Source organism: Dermacentor albipictus, chromosome 9 (assembly GCF_038994185.2).
Source record: "Dermacentor albipictus isolate Rhodes 1998 colony chromosome 9, USDA_Dalb.pri_finalv2, whole genome shotgun sequence".
Lineage (NCBI taxonomy): Eukaryota > Metazoa > Arthropoda > Arachnida > Ixodida > Ixodidae > Dermacentor > Dermacentor albipictus.
Window position 1 is genome coordinate 52,162,282 of NC_091829.1, and position 21,004 is coordinate 52,183,285.

Sequence of the window (21,004 nt, forward strand, 5' to 3'; positions counted from 1 at the left end):
CACTGGGTCCCAGTGGCACTGGGTTTTGCAATAGGGTATATATATATATATATATATATATATATATATATATATATATATATATGTGTGTATATATTGCAGTAGTTTGGTCCGGACCACCGTCACTAACACTTCGCTGCTCGAAAGGGCAGGACGAGTGCCTCATGAGCTCCTGAAGAGCACGTAGCAATGCGGTGAACGCGGTTTACACCATAGATCCGGAACTCCCCAGAGCGACGTAATGCTAGCGCATTTCGCTCGCATTTACCGTTACATCACTACGGATTTTTTTTTTAACTGGACATGGTCAAAGCTGCTGACTTCCTACTGGAATTGCAGCTGCGTTCGAGCAGGGTCGTAGTTGGCTGTCCTTAGACACGGCTTCGACGCAGACTGCGGCATGTTGCTGCCGCCAGCCACGACTTTTGTTAGAGAGAGAGATGCAAATGAGAGAAAGGCAGGGAGGTTAACTAGACTTAAAACCTCCGGTTTGCTACCCTGCACTAGGGGAAGGGAAAGGGGAAGTAAAGACGGAAAGAAGAGCGTGACAAAAATAAAAGCGTGAGAAAAAAAAATATGAAAAGAGATGAAATGGGGTCATTATAGTCTTTCTAATAGGCCACTGTCACGTAGAAAAGTCAACAAACCCTTGACCGACTTTTGCTGCGATGACAGTTCACGTCGGCATTCCAAAACTGACTGTTCTGAAAGTGGCCTGTCGTCAAGGCGCGCCAACGTGGTCGCTAGTGACAGCCGGTGCGCGCTATATTGGTAACTTTTGTTAGAAAGCAGCAGTGAGAAACCAGATGCCTAACACCGGTAGATGGCGTGAGAAACAATTTACACAGCTTCGCAGCCTTTTATGTGTCATTTGACAGATTAGCATACATATGTAAAACATTTGTTTTCCCGCTTTGCGGGAGAAAGCTTAATTGAATTCCGCCGTTTTGTGTTCCTAGGCATATCCGCCCACGTGGATAACCTCTTGCTAGGCTGTCCAACAAGGAACACGTTAGTTAAATACAGTGAGGTTTTCTTAACGCAAACATAAGGGGCATTTGTTACTTAACAAATGGCCACGAATATGTCTGCGTCAATATTTATGTTGGTTCTTCAACTTTTCGATTAGCTTCTCAGTTTCCATAACAGAGGCAACCTGCGTTATGGTGTTTCGTGGTAGCGTGGAATATTCTTAGCCCTCCGAAATGAGGTAATTTTTTTTTTTGGACAGACGTAGCGAGCCGCAGCGTCTTTCTTTGATTCATTCGGTGAACTTACGTCTTCTTTATTTGGAAAGATACGTGGCATGCGCTTTGAGTGTGGGCATGACAGAATAGTTAGCCTAAGCCTATTGTCCTAAAGAAATAGCCATTCAAGGCAAGCATGCAGGAAAGACGCAAGAACCAGAAATTTCAGAAAGCTCCAATGCGCTCATTTCTTCTTTTTTTTTTTTTGCCGGGTACGTTTCTTCCAGCATGCAGCAGAAACTTGCCCATATACAGATCAGGTTTCTAGGAAGACCGACGTTATGCATAAGAAACAATGTTGCGATGTATAGAGGGAGGCATGCGAGGTACTTTAAACGAGGCTGTCATGCGTGACGAAAGTTTGAGGAACATGAAGCACGGAACACATGAAATTGAAGCTAGCAGAATACTTTAAGAAATCCGGCTTGAGAACGCCGCCGAAATTCGTTGTTCCTATAGCAACGCCGCAGACAAAAAGAAGAACGCGAGAATAAAGCAATTGCAGGCACACGTTTTCCTAAGTGGAGACATATATTCTCGCCCCCCCCCCAAATAGTATCTGCCCCTTTTTCATCATAGCCACATTTCCCGAGAGAATTGTTACAGCACGCGCTTGAAAAGGGTTCGCACTTTGAACTTCTGGCGACCGTCACCACTGAGCCAGTTCGTTCATCAATTAAAATCTTAAAGTTGAGCGAATGTTACTCGAATGTTTCCGACTCTCTTTCTTGATGAGATATGCGCCGTGGAAAGTAATCAATAACATAACCTTCTGGCAACGTCTTCCAGTTACTACTATGTGCAGCCAGTAGTATTAATATTATATGGATCAGTGAGTGATTTCTTGGCGCCACAGGCTAAAATGTATCACATAATTAAAGGTTATGTCATGTGCTTCTTTTATGCACCACTAGTCGAACATTATGTGCTATTGATATAACGCACAAGAAAATGCAAACTCAGGTAAACACGAAGCACACACTGCTAACATATACCGGGTGTTTGTTTTACACCTAGCAGCATTTTTCGCATTGCTTTTCTTTATATTGTGCATTTTCACTCACTCGCATTCCTCGAGGGGAGTTGCAAACTGCTAATAAGTGAGGGTTTTTACATTTGCTATGGAAGGTGCAATAGGGCTTTGTGAGTAAGGATGAATGAACGGCAACAACAAAACAGAAAACAAATCTCAGTGTTTCGAAGGATGTAGAATAATGCATAGCTCCTATATACAACAAGATACCTGTACTTTCCTATGTGCAACAGCTAAGGGGCATTACATTTACGTTAACGTTCAACACATGCCGCCGACGACAAATCCTGAGACACTGATTCGTGGCCAACGCGCAAGAATGGTACGGACAATGCAGGAGACACCGACGTGCACGATGAAAATTTCTGTCTCGTGTTCTTCGCTGCTGTAACGACTACGCGCACGCTGTTACGTTCTAGCCTTTTCAGCCTGCCTCAATCATCACAGTACATAAAGCCCGTCCGGCTAGCTGCTCCTGGTGACGCTAACACCGCTTAGCTATCTCGCACTTCCTCTCGCGTAGAATGTTACGATGACGAAGACTGTGAGCACACGCAGTCTTGCAATGCCTGACAGTGATCTTCAGGAACCTTTCGAGGAACCAGCTTGTACGCTTATCTTCACCTCCCACGCGGCTCAACTTTTAGGAGTGAGACGCGATATGCTTCCTTCTCCGTTTTAGGAGGCCACGAGTGCTCCTTTTACGGTCAGTGCACATAATTTCGGGGTCTTAAATGAGGTGCCTGCCGCCCCTGCAAATCCATAGACGTGCTACCTTTTCTATATCCCAGCAGTACTGTGAAAAGTGACTGCAGCCCGGGCGACTGCATATGAGGTTTATGTTGCGATTATTTAAAAAAAAACATTTGTAGTAAGGTGCACAGTAGCAATTTGCATAGAATATACAATAGCTCCTTCTAGTTCGTCGGGTGCGAATAATCTTGCTCTATACCGATGAATTGTAAGATGGCTAAATTAATAGTACCATGATGCCTGGAAATTCGGAGTACGTAATCATATAAGTAATCGAAGCACACAGCTTAACCTCGTGCAAGCAAGACAAATTTGGCTCATCTTGTGCCCAAATTATTTCGTACCTACCCTTGCACAGCGCATACGTCCTCGGTCATTTTATGCTTCGTACACGGATGTAATTGACTGTTTTGTGCAAGAGACGAGTTGCAGAGTCATGATGAAAAACATAGGAATCCCAGTGATAGGGAATGTGTGTGTGAAGCTTCAATGTGTATAGGAACACGTCGTAAAAAAGAAATTTACCAGAGAAATTTTTATTGTTGTCGTCTCTTTTAGTGCTTCTTTCCACTTAGGTTACTAAAGTATTAAATTTATTAAATTAAATTGGGGGTTTTTACGTGCCAAAACCACCTTCTCATTATGAGGCACGCTGTAGTGGAGGACTGCGGAAATTTCGAGCACCTGGGATTCCTTAACGTGCACATAAATCTAAGTACATGGGCATTTTCGCACTTCTCGCCAATCGAAATGAGGCCGCCATGGCCGGGATATTATTCCGCGACGTCGTGCTCAGCAGCTCAACACCATAGCCACTGCGCAACCACGGCGGGTCGGGTTACTAAAGCATATTTTTTTCTTTAACGGGAAGGAATGCATCTAATACCATGCTAAGAGAGAGTATTCATTCATGCGTTTTTAATCGCTGTTCGAACAAGCCTGAATGAAAACGATTCCAGCTAGTCGAATGCCTGGCTTTTAAAAGTGAGGTTCCGAATGGGCAAATATGTTCAACTTCATTTTTTGGCAGGTCTGATGAGGCAAAACAATTTGCGCATGTGTGTTTCAAGCCTTAAACTATCTTATGAGAATGAGCCGGGCCAGTGATTCACAACTTGAAAAACTCTTTAAAATCAACTTACTGTTTGTAGTTTCCTTTCAAGCTGCAATTATTCGTGAACTCACTATACTCACTTCATATCCTTACGGGGGACAGCTAGTGCTTGGGAGCAGTGCTTTGCAATTGCTGCGAAGATTGTGAGTTCGGTCCCCATCTGTGACAAGCTATCTTTCTGTCGACTTCCATTTCTGTATTCTGCATTATTTTCTGCATTTCAATTCCAACCACGGCTAATTGCACCCTATGATGTTCTCAGCTACATTATTTGTTGGCCTAATATGGTGACCAATCGAAACAGGAGATATGAGGATCTGGAAAAAGCCAAATAGCATGTTTTTTTGTGCCGTTAGGCCTGTACTTCACTTCTGTCGACACTGTCTAGTTGTCACTATTGAGAAGATTATCATTCGCACGCAGGACAGGAGTAATTGGAGATCGCAGGGACAAGCCTTCGTCCTGCAGTGGACATAAAGTAGGCTGATTATTATTATTATTATTATTATTATTATTATTATTATTATTATTATTATTATTATTATTATTATTATTATTATTATTATTATTATTATTATTATTATTATTATTATTATTGCATGTATACGTGATGTCCTTCTTAAACAAATCTGCTGTCTTTTCAAACCGTCAGTACGGCTTTATTGCAGGAAGGGGCACTATACATCTTCTGGAGGAATTCGAAGACCAGTTGTACGCAGCATTTTAGGAAAACTCGTTTGGCTGCGCTGTCTTTTTAGGCGTTAAGAAAGCTTTTGATATGGTTAACCACAGTATTCCTTTAGAAACCTATACTTACTAGGCTTTCGATGTCTCTTTTTTGCCATTCTCAAGAATTTTTCGGAGCGGTCGTTCTCCAATTGTTAGTTCAAACAATCAATCTGAATATAGCAGCAAGATGCGTGTGAAGGCTGGTGCACCACAGGGATTCATTCTATCTCCACTACTCTTTAATATATTTACGAATGACTCGAGCTTAATAACTTCTAAGTGTTTAATATTTCAGTATGCTGACGACACTGTTTTGCTCACAAGACATATAATCTACGACACAGCAATTAATGTGCTGCAGGAAAACGTAAATCGTATATTGAAATCGTTCGCTGAGAACAGAATTTCAGGGAGCACACAGAAACCAAATTAATATGTTTTAGAAGTCCGTCAAAGACTGCCCTTATAGACACACAAGTATTTTTTACATGATCATGATTCTCTCTCTTGTCGTTGTGAACCCGTTGAACATGTAAATTCGTACAAATATGTCGGGGTGGTTTTCGATACCAGTTTATCATGGCATGACCACTTGGCTTACGTTTTCTCCAGGCTACGGAAGGTTCATGGCTACTCTTTAATATCAGATCTTTGGCTCCAATGTATGTGAAGAAAAGTATAATTTATGCACTTGCTTATAGTGTTCTTAGATATGGCATCACATTATTTGCGTCATGTCCTTCCCGTTGGCTTTGCCGAATTGATAGCATCTTAAAGAACATGTTAAAGAGCATTGCGTATAATTGTCATTTCCCATCCGGGGAGGACATTTTCCGGTTCTTACGTCTTCCTTCATTCCATTCTCTTTACTTACAAACGGTTGTTCATCGCCACTTTAGGAATTCAGACTTTTTAATTATATATCATGCTAACCGGAAACTGCGAAAAACAATTCGCTATTATGTACTCTGGAGCTTAAAAAAGTATAGAAAGGCAAGACGGTGTGCTCATGTGCCTGACATTTTTAATGGCTTACCAAAACAACTTTTTGCTGTAACCTCTATGCGGAACCTAAAAAAGCATTTGGGAACATTGTGTTGATAGTTGTATTTTTTTGAGGTTGTGCTTAGAAGTTTGAGATTATATATTATGAGTTTTGTTTCCTTGGAGTTTTCACTGATGTCCTTGGTACTGGTTTTGCAATTGCTTTGTTTTTTCTATTCCTTCAGCTGATCCAATTGCTTCTTTCAATCAATGGTCTGTTTGTTGTTGCCATTTTGTTACCTCTGCCGTAAACTGCCGGGCCCAGTCCTTTAAGACTCCTTCTGTTGGCTTTGACGGGCCTGATCCTCTCTGTATCCTCTATAAAGTGGCAATTATTATTATTATTATTATTATTATTATTATTATTATTATTATTATTATTATTATTATTATTATTATTATTATTATTATTATTATTATTATTATTATTATTATTATTGTTATTATTATTATCAGAAGTTTGTGCGTGATCCGGCACCGCACGCCTCGAGTAACACGGCAATGAGAAAATAGGCAGCTTGGCAAAGTGCCGGGAAAGCTGCGGGTCGTAACCATCAACGCGTCTGGTGCCGCCTCCAGCCAGATCTTGCGAAAGCGGTCGTATCTGCGAAAACGGATGCTGTAAATATACTGCCAGTCGTCGTGTTTGCTGTAAATAACAGAGACCGACATGATGGCTTCTTAGATCGTCCTTTCATAGAACCCTAATGGTAATAGTTACGATATGCTAGGGATACCACCTTATTTTGTTTGAAACGGCTTCTCACCCTCGACACAAGATAAATTGCGGTAAGCGTCCACAACAGGCACTGCAATGCGCGCTTTCCGATGAGCTGGGTGAGCACCCATCCTTCTCCACCTTGCTGTCATAGCAGTGGTATTCAGAATGCCCTGTTTGAGTGTCCTCCGGTTGCACCATAATGTTGCCGACATCAGCGAGGTGTAAGATGCGCGTCCTCTCACGCTTATACGATTGACATTTTCCCCGTCGGGTTTAGGCAGTAGAGGTAATGGTTCTCGTCTCCTGAATGATCACTCAGAGCACAAAGTTCGTGAAGAGTTTCGTAGGCGCTACGCTGACAACCCACTTTCTCAATAACTTTCCGTTGGAGTCCTATAGGGTAGCCCGATTCTCGCTAGCACGAGAGACAAATGCTTGGACTGGCACATCATTTACTATTTTGTTTGTGCTCCAACTGCTTGCTGTCTTTCCGGGTAGGTAAGTATTACTTAAACTCCAGCGCACGACCCATGCTGCTTCTTCACTCCATGGATAAGGTATGCGTCCGAGCTGTCGCAATAGCGTCAGAAGTTTTCATACAACCTCATTTTCTCAGACCCAGCGACTTCAGATTGTTTTCCTTTTGCTTCCTGGTGTTGAGAAGACACAAGTGTTCCGGGGGGGGGGGGGGGGAGGGGGCTGGCAGGATGTGCTTCGCGCATCTACAAGGACACCTCAGCTTTGCGAACCTCTGGCCATCGTGCTTGCGGGCATGGTTAGAACGTAGCCGAAGTAAGCGGAAGGTGCTCCCGCATCGCGAACCGACAAGTTACCCCTGCAGCCGCGTACGTCCGTGGTCCTGCAGTAGAGGCCTAAATCTAAGACGCAGTCCCTGGTCTTTACGGCACCGGTTGTAAACAACCGAGAACGACGCCATGGCTGCCCAGATCTTCCTTTTATTGAACTCTAATGATAATGATGACAACAAGCGACAACAGCACCTTCAACTGCTTAGTACGCTTGTTGCGGAGCTGAACCATTTTAGCGAGAGGAAACAGTAAACGCTATGAGTGCTCGTATAGCGCAGGATAGGCTTCAACTTTATCGAGTAGGCGATACTCGTGCGTCCCTAACAAATTGTGCTGCATGCCGGTGTTCTCTTTCTCAAATGTCGGAATCGGCAATAAACCTAGTGCGGGCAAGTGTGGAAAAGCCATTATGAAGGTACTGAATAATTGCTTTGTCCTCGGTCTCTTTGAAGAAGCTGTTTTGTACATGTGTGTAGAACAAGATTGCAAGATTCAGCGCCTGTTTTCGAACTATCGCGCTGGATACCTGAGTCGACAACAGACGCGGAAAAAAAATCTGAAAAGTTGGAAAGGTAAACGTACGTGATCGACGACTTGTGCGAGCATGCCTTACGTACCACCATTGTTTTTTTTTCCTGCTTTCTCGCGAAGAAAGGCTTAGAGCCCGCCACAATAACCTGTTCCATTTGCAGGGGACATTTTAAAGGCTGCTTATTGTTTAAAACGTAGCCTGCTGACTTATGACTTCTCCCCATCTTTTTTCTGGTTTTACTCTTTGAACCTGCTTCAGCTTGCTGTAACATGTTCTCCCAGTTGCGACGGATTTTTAGAATTCTCTTTCAAGCGACGACCGTAAAAGCTTGCGGAGTTTAAAACAACTCAACGAGCAGCAGTTATTCGCGGCTGGTTACGCTGATACTCAAGATAATTGCAGAAAATATACAAGCTGCGATGGTATACGCTTTTCTTTCTATTTCAAATTGTTGGAACTTCCTCATTGGCTCGTACAACGGCGCTTCACCGTACGTTCATCAACTGGCTTAACAAATAACACGAATAGAAGAGGAGACCAAAAATTACAACAAAAATTAAATATGTCACAACACGTGCGTGTTGCATCCACGCTTCGTTAAGCCACAACATGTGAGCGATGAGCTGCAACCTTGTACAATAAATGTTCAATTTCAGTGTAAGCAATTACCTCATATATGATATATCGAGTCATGAGTGATATACCTATTAATTTATTTTGTGATTTTTTTAATTTATTTGCTACTGATAAGAAGTGCTAGCAACAGGAAGAACTAGTGTGTCGCCGGCTTAGCTCTCGCTTCCTAGTTTATAAAATTCGCGAGGCAAATAAAATGGAAGTCGATCCTCTTGCAGCTCCCTCTAAACATCTTTACTTCGTTTCTTAACTATGTGGTTGTGATCTTCGGCAGGTGGTTTCCTGGACTAAGGTTTCTTCTAGATGTAGACCGACTCTGTATGCGCCATTAAACGCTGCTTTATTTTTTAAAACTCCTAGATTTATTTGGCAACCAACCGTGGTTTTTCTTAACTAACCGTGTTCTTGAACTCATCTCGAAGATCGTGCACTCTAACAGAGTAGTAAAGAACGCCCGGTGCTGCCTTACCCCTATGTGGTGGTTCCTGTGGTACCCTGTGGAACCACAAGGTGGTAAGGGGAGCGTTCTGTCATGCTTCCCGTTACAGCTGGATTTTTGAGACGCTGTCGCTGTGGCGGCGTGACTCTGGTCCCAGAGACTGCACGGAGTACCGCACTGGTCCTTGGGGAAGTGGAGCTCTAGGGGGCGGTCGGCTCCCTCCTACCGGTAAGCTACGCTGACATTGAGTGCGCAACTGATAGCACGTAGAGCAGCATAGTGCCACAAATAAACACCTGCCGAAGCATGTTACACGCATTCCTGAATAGTAACCGAAATTGGTTGTTCAGATTACTTTTTATTTTTCATTACAAGATTTCAACAACTGGATGATCGGAGCCACGCATATTTTTTCAAGCTATGCTACAGAGGAGGACTCGGGTGGCGATTGTTAGGCCGCGTAGTGCAAATGTGGGCCGGAGAGGTCTACGATGTGCTGTTCAAAATTTCTGTGTCTGCATATTTGCGTAAAGGGCAAAAATAAAAAAATATATTTTATTGTTCCGTACGCACGCGTTACTTTTGCCACAATTTAGCGATCATTTTTGGTGTAAACGAATTTTTGCTCGGCAAGGCTCGAGCTTCAGATTGAGCATGTTTAATAAATCGCAAGTAACACGGGGATTTCTGAAGTGAGTTACCTGAAGAGGCGCACATTACGTGTATATAAAATAGCGATGTAAAGACACGGCTAATTAAGAAGATTAGCTATCTAATTTACATAAATATTTGCCCTACAACTCGCATTGAAATTGCGAAATTTAAACCGAGCATTGTAGTCAAGTCATGTCTGCTTATCCTAAATGCTGAAGTAAGCAGCATTTCCGGCATATCCTCCGTTGAGGCGCGCTATACTCGCAGACGGCTTTCTGTGGCTATGAGGGGGAAGTTACGGAGGCAAAGCACGCACAAAAAAGAGCGCTTCTGAAAAGAGTCCCGCATTTCCATCCACGTTAGTTTAAACATAAACACCTTATTAGCAATAGTTAAATAAGAAAAAACACAGCAGTCAATCTAAAGTTTCCTTATTTTGCAGCTCTTCCCTTCCACGTCTGGGCAAGCGCGAAACTGTCACACGTGGTATGTGCGTCGATTGCGTGTCTGTTCCGATCAACCAAAAGCACTGTCAAATGCTTGCGGACTACTTGGCGTGCAACACGTACATGCGCATGCAGAAGTTCCACCCCCGTATAGCTTTCCCCTTCATAGCCACAGAAAGTTCTCCGGGAGTATAGTAAACACAAGGTCATCATCGCCATTAGTATTGTTATCGTGACCATCGTCATCTTATTTTACGTTTGCTTAAAGACAAAGACCTCTTCTAGGGAATATTTACTTATAACTACATTTCTCCAGCTCATACCAACCCGTAGATGCTTGAAATTCATTAAGTTCACCACAAGACTTAGTTTTGTGCCCTAATCGACTGTCTCTCGCTTAACTTGGACCCCTGTTCTATAATTCTAACAAACCACTGTGGTTATTTGCCCTACGCATCATATGGTCTTCCAAGCTCTGTTGCCTCCTCTTAATATTAACTAGGCTGTGTGCGTCCCCCGCTCGTTCTCCCAGCTCCACCGCTGTCTTCCTATCTCTTATGGTTACATATTGTGTGAAGGCGAGAACATCCTTCGTTCCAAAGTCCTTTGCGCAGTCATTAGCACCTACTCAAATTTCTTTGCTTGGCTACAAGTTTCTGCCCTGTTTGTAAGTAGAAACGCGCCGTGCTAGCTTAATGGCTACGGGGTGCGGTTGCTAAGCACGACTTCGCGGGTTCAAATCCCGGCCACGGCGGCCGCATTTCGATTGAGAAATGCGAAAACACCCGTGTGCATTGATTTAGGGGCCCGTTAAAATCCCCATGTGGTCCAAAATAGTCCAGGGTCCCCCACTACGGCGTGCCTCATAATCAGACCTTGGTTAGGGCACGTAAAACTCCACAATTTAATCTTTTTTTTCGTAAGTAGCAGTCTAAGGAAGCGATTGCATACTTTATTTGTATTGCTATTATCAGTACATACCACAATATTACCAATACACAACTACCAGTCCATCACAGCACCTTCGCTCCTTTTCTCCGTTATCTCGGGCAGGAGATGCAAGAGGTGACTGTTCCCCTTCCATAGGAAGAGTGCCGACCTAGTCTATGGAGTTACTCCTCCTCCTCCCTCCTTTTGCCCTTAGTAAACGGAGAAAGTAGGAAAGCGGCTGACACGCTGCATTATACAATGTCAGATTACCGGTAAAGAGACACCTTGCACGGTTTCCCGCCTGTCAGCGCCATAAAACGCACCGCCCTGGACATGGCTGCAGCAAATAATCGTAGGCAATACAGCGCGGCTTCTTGTCCGTAAGGGAGCCCGGAAACTCTGCATGACAGCCTGTCTTGCACCCCTGCCCATATTGCATACCAGCAAACTCAACCACTGTCATGGCGGCCGGGGAAAGTATGCGTCGACGTCGCATGTAGCTAGTGCGTATCGCATGCAGCTAGTGCATGTAGCTTTGCTCGGCCTTTCCTGAACGTTTGTTCAGGTGGAGGCCACTCTCTTTTCAGAGGCCGGAGAAATCACATTTCGGAGTGCTGGTTTGCACGACTTTGTACCCAGGAAATCCTCAATAACTTGTATAATTATATCTCGATCTAAAGCAAAGTGGTTGAAATAGCATCAGTTTGTCTGGCTCATGTAAATTTCAGTGTGTGAACCAACGGCCCTCTGGGTTATAGCTTTCAATTGCCATAAAATTGGTTAGGAAGCTAACATAGATTGCTATATTAAGTATAAGCGCTGTCAACCTGATGTAACCGACCACTGGATGGAGGTGAAATAGAGGAATATTATTCAAACCACGCGCCAACAGATACGCTGTATGTAGCGTTAATGTTTGAGCACACAACCTCGCCTTCAATTTGTGTACGGTACAACATCGAGTAGGTCAGTCTAATTGCCATCTAAATTTTCTTAAGGCAGAAAACACGTAACAATCTAAATAATATAGTTGATGATGTCTTATAGTTTGTACCATCTTCCTCTTATGTAGGAGTTAACGTGTGCTTGAAGCTAGTAATTCTGCATTTTGTAGGAAGGCAAGACGAAATGCATCCTATGGTGTCAGGAGACTGTGCCGCGATGACGTTCGCATTTACGGAGGCATGGGACGTGTTCAGGCGACAAAGGACAGAGTAAACCCGACACATCTGGAATATGCTTTCATCAGGCTGTGGTTTAAGTGATGACCATGAGGTCTGTAACTTAGGGATAAAAAAAATGCAACAAGGACACCTTTCTAATCTTGCCTAAAGACGGTCAAAAGATACAATGTTCCACCAATTAGGCGCTATAGGTGGCGTTAATACGGTAGGGCTATCTAGTCCTGGTCTAATACATGAAGACGTTTTCTAGTGCATGGTTGGTTCGAGTGAGTGGTTCTGGCTCTAACGTTGAGATGGTGCCCTCAAGCTAAGAACAAGGGAAGCAGTTGGGTTCGGTGACGCCGAATGACTTAATGACCACGTCTTCAATGAAGACGCATCCTTGCTATGCTACGGCGCTATCATTGGGAAAGAGGGCATGATATCATTGGGGGATACGGCAGAAGTGTATCCACCAACCAGGCGCGTCGCCCTTTCACGAAAGAATAGGGCATTTTTGCAATCTAATTCATTGGAAGCACATCCCCAAGCGCAAATGTTCCGTGTGAAGCCTCTCACATTGCGTAGAATAATCTATGAGCTAATTTCAAACAACACGGCGTCGATAAGGCTTTCCTAGCAATACTATGAAACATCGACATAAGACCAGCACCTGTAATTGCTACCCCGAAATTGTTGTCGAAACACGAGCTCCTAAAATTCATATGTGCTTAGATCTGGTACGTTGCGGCCACTTTTTGTTGAGAGCACTTACACTGAAATACATGTTAAAGAGTCCCAAGTGCCTTAAACATATTCTACGCACTCCGATACGAGTGCATTATAGCCCACTGCGAAGCTTCCAACAAAAACTCATCGTAACGGTCTTGGGCTTCATTTATCCCGTGTTTTTCTCCATTCTCTAAACAAAACGCTTGTAAAGAGCTCAAATCAAATCTACGAGTCTATACCAAGGGAGCCGGCGGAATATTCAAGATGTTTTGTGAAGTCATTTTCGTCTCCACGATGTATTTTCTCGAGAATGGCCGGCAAGGCGTAGCAAACCGCATACGGGCTTCAAACAGTGCGTGCGAGAACTTGAAAGCAAACGCGGGTGTGTATAAATTCCTTCCTTATCAGATGCTGTCAGCATGAATGCGTCACTTTATGAGATAATCTCTACAATTGCCTTATCTCTGGGAAACGTGATCTGAACCCACTATAGATCTTTTCACACGGGCTTTGATGCAGTTTCCTTGTCAGGCCCTAGCTCATTTCCCCCTATAAGCATCCTGCTATTACTTGAATGCATCATTTGGTCTGGTCTGTCAGCATGCAAGTGCAGGACTACACCGCCTGTGAATGCAATCACACTGAAATCCTACTCATGCAGCAAGAGGATATAGTCATCCGCACATCCGCGTTTCTGCGGTCAGGATGAAACATTGCACCAGCTGCAATCAATCTTATTCAGGGCTCAACTTCACTGTATTTTTCTTTGTGCATGCACTTTTGTGAATTCGCGCTTTGTAAATAGCTTCCCGACCCTGTTCCCCTTCACATAGCGGTAATAAATAGCAGTAAGAGTTGCCTCCATTAGAAGATCCACTTTACTGCAAGCCGACAGACTATGCCTCAGCATCTCTCAATCTCAATCACCTGTGAACTCCTTCTATTGTCTTTCTTTTTGACTTTATCTTTTATTTTGCATGGCATCTTCGTTTTTACGGTCCTCAGTTCCTTCCCATCTCTCGTGCGGTCTTCTTTTTTAACATTGTCGTCATGGGCCACCAACGTTTCATTTCGTCGTACATCGGCGCCATGTCAACTCAGCGAAGCTTACTCTTAAAGCAGCCTGAGCTATCGCGCAAAGGACTTGATGTAGTCGTTATGACCAAAGGCACTCGTTGGCTGTTCTTGACAGCGATGAAATAGGAACTCTACTCCATCACCCACAGTCCACGTGGAATGGATAGCTGCCGCCTAAAAGTAGAAACATCAAATCTGTCCTTGCTTTTCCAAGGTGCAGAAAAAGGCTGCGAAAGTCGATCCAATTTTGCCTTTTAAAATCACAAAGAGCTGAGTACTACCAAAGATAATGCACCAAGTTAAATTAATAATTCTATACTGATATTATGCTGCGTGTACTACTAGCCGTTAACAAGTTCACCAGGATAGCTCAAACATAACTTTCAGGCAAGTTTAATTCAGCTATTCTGTAGGTGGCTGAAAAAAAAATATTTCCGCAGCAGAAATGAGAGTCCTGTATAGTTTGGATGAATTATGCTGTTCATGTAAGTCAAGGGCAATCCGGAAATGCTGTTGGCTCGCTGTCTTTCCCCGCGCCTAGTGATGGAGGCAACGTGATCGAGCTTGCTCTGCCCGCGTGGTCCGCGCAGCGCGAGTTTGGAGCACACGTGATTTGCTGCTGGTGCCAGGTGGAAAGGCGAACATGAAAGCGGGAGTCGAAAAGGCTGCTTGCCGCATGTATTCTCACTGTTGGAGGTCACGTAAGGTACTGATATTCTTCCTTTCTGCTGCCGATACATTCACTGAAATTGTGAAGGGAGCGGATGAGTGGCAACGTTCGCTTTGGGATAAGCACAGTTGCTTTCCGATGACGACGTTCTTAATCTTTCACCATTGTGACTGAAAGTGCTCGCGGTCATTCAGTGAAGTCTGGTCACATGTGATGTGGCCAGACTTCACGCGTTGACACGCCACTGACAACGCGCTTGTTTATTTTGGAAACGGATGTTTACTACTACTTGTGCTGCCATAAAACTACGAGCACCCACCTGCGAACGACAACTACAAATAACAATAAATAATCTTACACAATGGGCTGATAAAAATGGTTTCCGGTTCTCAACACACAAAACTGTTACAGTTCTCTTTTCGCAGAAGCGAGGGTTACACTGCACTCCAGGTCTCACTTTACATGGTACAAAGCTGCCCGTCAAAGAACACTATAAATTTCTAGGCGTAACGTTTGACACTAAACTGAACTTCCTGTCCCACATTAACCCAACTGAAATCAAAGCAAATAAAGCGCTAAATATCCTTAAGGTCTTATCACGTAAGCACTGGGGATCTGACCGAACATGTCTATTACGTATATACCGGTCCCTTGTACGTAGTATCCTCGACTACGGTAGTGTAGTTTATGGAGAAGCTAGGCAGTCCTACATTAAGCGACTTGATCCGGTTCACAATCTTGGCCTACGACTGGCGAGCGGTGCCTACAGGACATCGCCTGTACAAAGTTTATACGTTGACGCTAATGAGCCTTCATTACAGCACCGCAGAGCACAACTTACACTTTGCTATGTACTAAGAATTCGGTCATCACCACAACATATATGCTACAACATCGTAACACAGTGCCAATCACGAATACACTACACAAATAAACCAAACATGATTCGGCCACTCATCTTAAGACACGAACAATATTGTCAGACCTATGATGTTCCTCCCGAAGCCCTGCAGGTTGCCGAAAGGCCAGCAAGATTGCCCCCGTGGTGCAATTTTACACAGCTGTGTGACTGGACGTTAACACATATAAAGAAAAAAGACATTCCACAAGAGCATATAATACAAGAGTTCCGAGCTATCCAAGAAAAATACAAAAATTACACAGAATTTTACACTGACGGCTCTAAAACAGAAGAATGCGTAGGTGTCGGGATCGTAACGAAAAATTGGGAAAATAGCATTCGCATAAATAATTTTTCTTCAGTCTTTACCGCTGAAGTTTATGCGATATGGTTGGCAGTCCAGAAAATTACTTCCGACAAGCAGAAGAATGCTATCATTTATACCGACTCGTTAAGTGCCCTAAGAGCCCTTAACTTAAACTCCGCGTCTGAACCCCTGCTTGGCGATATCTTAAACACAGTATTTAACAAGAAATACGAAGGAGCCATACGATTCTGCTGGGTCCCAAGCCATGTTGGGATAGCAGGGAATGAAGCTGCAGACAGAAGCGCATCCATGGCAGCGCACAAAAGCATCACACACATAACACTTCCATACAAAGACAGCATCAGAGCGGTTCGCAAGGCCCTTGCATCAAAATGGCAGCAAGACTGGAACTCATGCGTAAATAACAAGTTACATATAAGTAAACCCCTGCTTCGCGAGTGGAAATCATGCACACACCAAGAACGGTTCTATGAGGTAATGTTATGTCGACTTCGAATTGGACACACGCATCTAACACACAACTTTTTACTTCGAAACGAAAGTCCACCAACGTGCGAGAAATGTCACGAAACGCTTACAGTAACCCACATCATTATATCATGCCCACACACTGAAACACAGAGACAGAAACATTTCAAAAATCTGTATCACTTACATATACCTCTGCACCCTGCCTTAATATTGGGCGATGACCCACTAGTGCCATTCACTAACCTGTTCCAGTTTTTAGATGAAACCGATTATCTACATCGACTTTAAGGTAATACAGCTATAACTACCTTAACATTAGATCTTATACTGTCCTGTGACTGGCGCAGCATGGCCTTAGTCGCCTTTGCGCCATTAAACCCGAATTAACTAACTAACTATAAAACTACGAGCCTTTTTTTTCTGTAATATAGATGTCTCATATATTTTTATCATAGTAGGTTGGTGAAAACATAAATGGAAGCCATGTGGGAAATATTCGCTCACCATGTGACGCGCAAGCGGCAATTTCTCTCGTCGAGCAGTAGAGGCGTATGCGCGAGAATATGCCGAAAAGAGCGTGACGAAAGTCGATTGTGAGGAAGGTGCCGCTAAGAACGGCCGCCTACCAAATTATGTCTTTAAAGGTCCCGGCAACCGTAGGGGGCCTACTCCCCAACAGTCATTGTGCAGATAGGCGCCGGAGAGAAAGTTGTGGCGTTGCGTCCGAAGAGGCTGGCTTGCCTAGGCCAGCTGGTTTGCGTCATGCACTCTCCTGGCTTCTTTTTTTCTTCCTTCATCAAAGGCACGAAAGTGTCCGCGCAAAAGCTACATTGGCAACGTTAAATTTAACTGCGATTCACAGGAGCACTGCCGAAAATCCAGCTCACCTCGTCGTTCTCTCGGAGTCTGCGCGAGACACCGACCACTCTGGAAATTCCGGTCACTTCACAGAGGCAACACGAGTACCACTCTTTATTGAAATTGGTGCAAGCGTAGATGCGTGTTACGAACAGCAGACGAGCAATGTCACCGGTCGCGCTGAACCCCAGCTGTTCCCGTTTCCGCACACATCTAAAAGCGCAGTTCCGACAAAACAGCGAAGAGTTCCAGCGAACACTCATCGGAAACGGTATGCGAGCCAGTCGAACCGACCAAACTGGAGAAACGCTGAGACGTCACTATCTCTCGCCTCTCGCAACACCGCCACCCACAGTGCACTAGTGTCTACCTAGCCTTGTCTGACCTTAGCCGCAAAATTGGAAGGGAATGCTTACACAGCACACAACGCTCGCGTGTGACCGGATGTTTCGCGCTTGTCGCCGAGCCTTCCCGCTTCCACTGGCAAGTTGCAGGCAAACGCGAAGAAGGAGATACATGAAGAGGGAAAGGGGGAGGGGGAAGAGATTATGGAAGCGTAGAGACATGAGTCAGGATTTAGCGTTGCAAACTTGCGTTACCGGTGCTGCGATAAGAGCGGGCGCAAAGCTAGCGCCGCAGGGCGCGCGTAGAGGACGGTGGCCGAGTCGGGGAGGGGACGCGAAGGTGCCGCGGAGAGCCCAACGACAACGCAAACGACGGCTGCTTGACCTTTTCTGTCTTAATGCGCAAACAGTCTAGGACAACTTCCCTCGGAAATCTGTCCGTTAGTCCTTCCGTCCGTCCGCCGGTAACGGGTGACTCGATGCCCTACATGTGTATGCATGGACTCCTATGGGGGAATAAATGAGAATGCCGCATGACTACTGAGATTTATGAGTCACGTTGTACAATATATATATATATATATATATTGAATACGTATAAGAGAGTGACAAAAAAACGCTTAGGCATTACCTAGCAAGTCCCACTAGGACGATTCTGCAGTAATTGTTTATGCCCTCGAGCGATGTACTCGACGACGAGTGTACTCGAGCGACGTCATGGTGATCTTAGCGATACTTGTTTTTCGTTTTCGGGAAGACAAAATAAACGAAACACACTCAGACTTTCTTACAAAATATATATTTTTGTTTCCTTAGGGATCGCCTCGACTTAGTGTCACCGACGTGAAAACAAACTGGCCTCACTCGGACTCACCAAAATTCTTCTCAGCCCGGCTCCCTCATAGTTGAGACTCACGAGTCCGTCTGAATCTGAGTGAGTCGAGGCGCGAGTGAGTTTTGCGAACTATGATTAAACACACGCATATTGTGCCCCACGAATAATATCTACAGCTCGAAGAGCATTCTACACTGCTACCAACTTTGCGTTGAACCATGGCATGGTAACAAAAGGAGAGTTCATGTGCCGTCTACAGCAGCGATTACAGATGAGAGAGAAGATCCCGGCATTCATAACGACCACAGTGATGTGGTTACAATAAGTCACGTATATGAACTGGTTGACATCCATTCTTGAGGACATAGTCTTTCCCTCTCTGCTTGTTTTATGCTATTTATTTATGTTTAGAAACAAGGTCGGGACCGAATTCGGAGCATCACCATAACTGTTGATTCCGTAGAGCAACTAAAACTACCTTTAGGCCGCAGAAAACAACTGGCACGACCCACTGCAGAAGTGCAAGCGTCTCTGCCGAGGTGGTCGTAGTTATCGGCCCATACACGTCGTCTACCTCCATTCTCGCACGAAACGCAGCTCGTGAATCATAAAAGAACTACTTGTAGAGTGCCCCGATTTAAGAAGTGTAGTTATTTGAACAATTGTGCTAGCTATTGAGCACCTGTTCTCGTTTTATGTACTTGAATCATTCATGGCGAACTGGTAAGCGTTACTTTTTCGGTTCAGTTTTAGTTCGGGTTCAGGCCCGTTCGAAAAATGTCGCCATGGGTTCGCGTTAAGTTACACATAACATTGCGGTTCGAGTACAGTGTTCGGTTTGTGTTCGAGTTTGGCTCGACACCCCGATTTGAAGTGCAAGTTTTAAGAATAATGCATAATTACGAGCGAGGTATGTGTACAGAAAATAAACTGCGCAAGTATTGTTCGGTTAAAAAAGTCATTTGATCGGCGATATTGTTTTATATTTCACTTACTTCCAGCGAAGAGATATACCTCGTTCACCACGTCTCCGATATTATGCCCTAGACTTTTCTGCGTTTACCACTGGTGGAGTCACCCAGTGCTTGTTTATGCTTCCAGGCCTCAAGATGACCTTTAGCTCGTATTCATAACGGAGTTCCTTCCTTGGGCAGACGTGGTCAGTACATGATGAGAAGCTAGAGGTGCTTCTGGGCACATCTCTTGAAAAGTGAATAAAACGAAAACAAAAAAGAACAAAAGAGAAGGTAAACAAAATAAGAGACAGATTGTAGGAAAGAAATCTAAGAGTTGCCATCAGTTGCAAAAAGCAGTTATCGAGGAAATTGATATGTTTTTCCGTCACCTGCTTTATTTCATAAGTGCCTTCGCACATAGAAACTCAAAAGTTTTGTGAAGTATAGCGACTGCAAAGTTAATACACCGCCTGCGCTTTCTCCTTTGCAGAATCGAGTTTGGTTACGTAGAGTTGCAAAATGGTAAGAACCACCGCAGACACTCCTCATCTATAAAAGATTAAGCGGACGTCCTGCGTCAACGATGGAAAAAAAATGAAGTACTGAGTTTACGCTTTCACGAAACAATCTAAGCGTTATGTGAACTCCATAAATGACATTTTTAAGCATGAAAGGGCTCTTTGAATTGAAAGGTGTAGTATGGCATGAGTTAGTGTCAGATTTCGTGTGCGAATGTAGCAATACTGCTAACGAAAGACCTCTACCTGGATGTCAGTGTGTCGCTGTGTAGTATACCGTTGGGAAGACGAGACTTAGCGCCCCTTCAGTCAGTAACTTGTAAATGAGAACCGATAAGAATCCGAGTAAACTTACCTAGCTCATTTACACTCCAAAAGAAAGAAAACTGTATGAGCTTGCATCGGCCGTGGGTCATCGGTTATAAGGAAGCTGCAGAAATTTAGTAAAGTCAGGTTCCTACATTACTGCCACCAATATAAAGGGCTACAGAACGTATATCACTAGCGAGAAAATGACTAAACAAGCAGACAGCATGAAAACAAATTCTTGTCCTGCAAAATACTCTGCTAGGCGCAGCAGCGGACGTGTTTTATGCACAGCACTACAGACAAAGAACAAATAAATCTCAGAAACGGTTACCACAGAAAATCCAATAAAGGGAGTGAAGTACCCGTTTCCTCAATATTTTCCATCTACACACACTTCGCAAGATTGCTCGCCTAGGTAATGAAAACAATAGTAAAGCATGCTTTAGTGCTCCTCCTTTGCGATAACGGAAGGCTTTGACGTACACTGGAGCGCTAGAGAATAGCAGTAAAAAAATTGTTGCGTAAGAGGATATATGTTGGGACCATTATTCATCGTAACATGAACCCCAAACAACCACGTCTTCGTACTCGTATTAACAGGGTTTCACAAAGAAATATACCCGGCACTGCAAGAGAGCAAGTGATGTAGCAGAAGCGGAAAGTTATTCGATGCTGCTGAGGCCTCATCCAGTGATCATGGTTAGTTTTTTTTTAGCTTTTCTCTAAGTGTTGGATAATGCAAATAAATGGTTTAG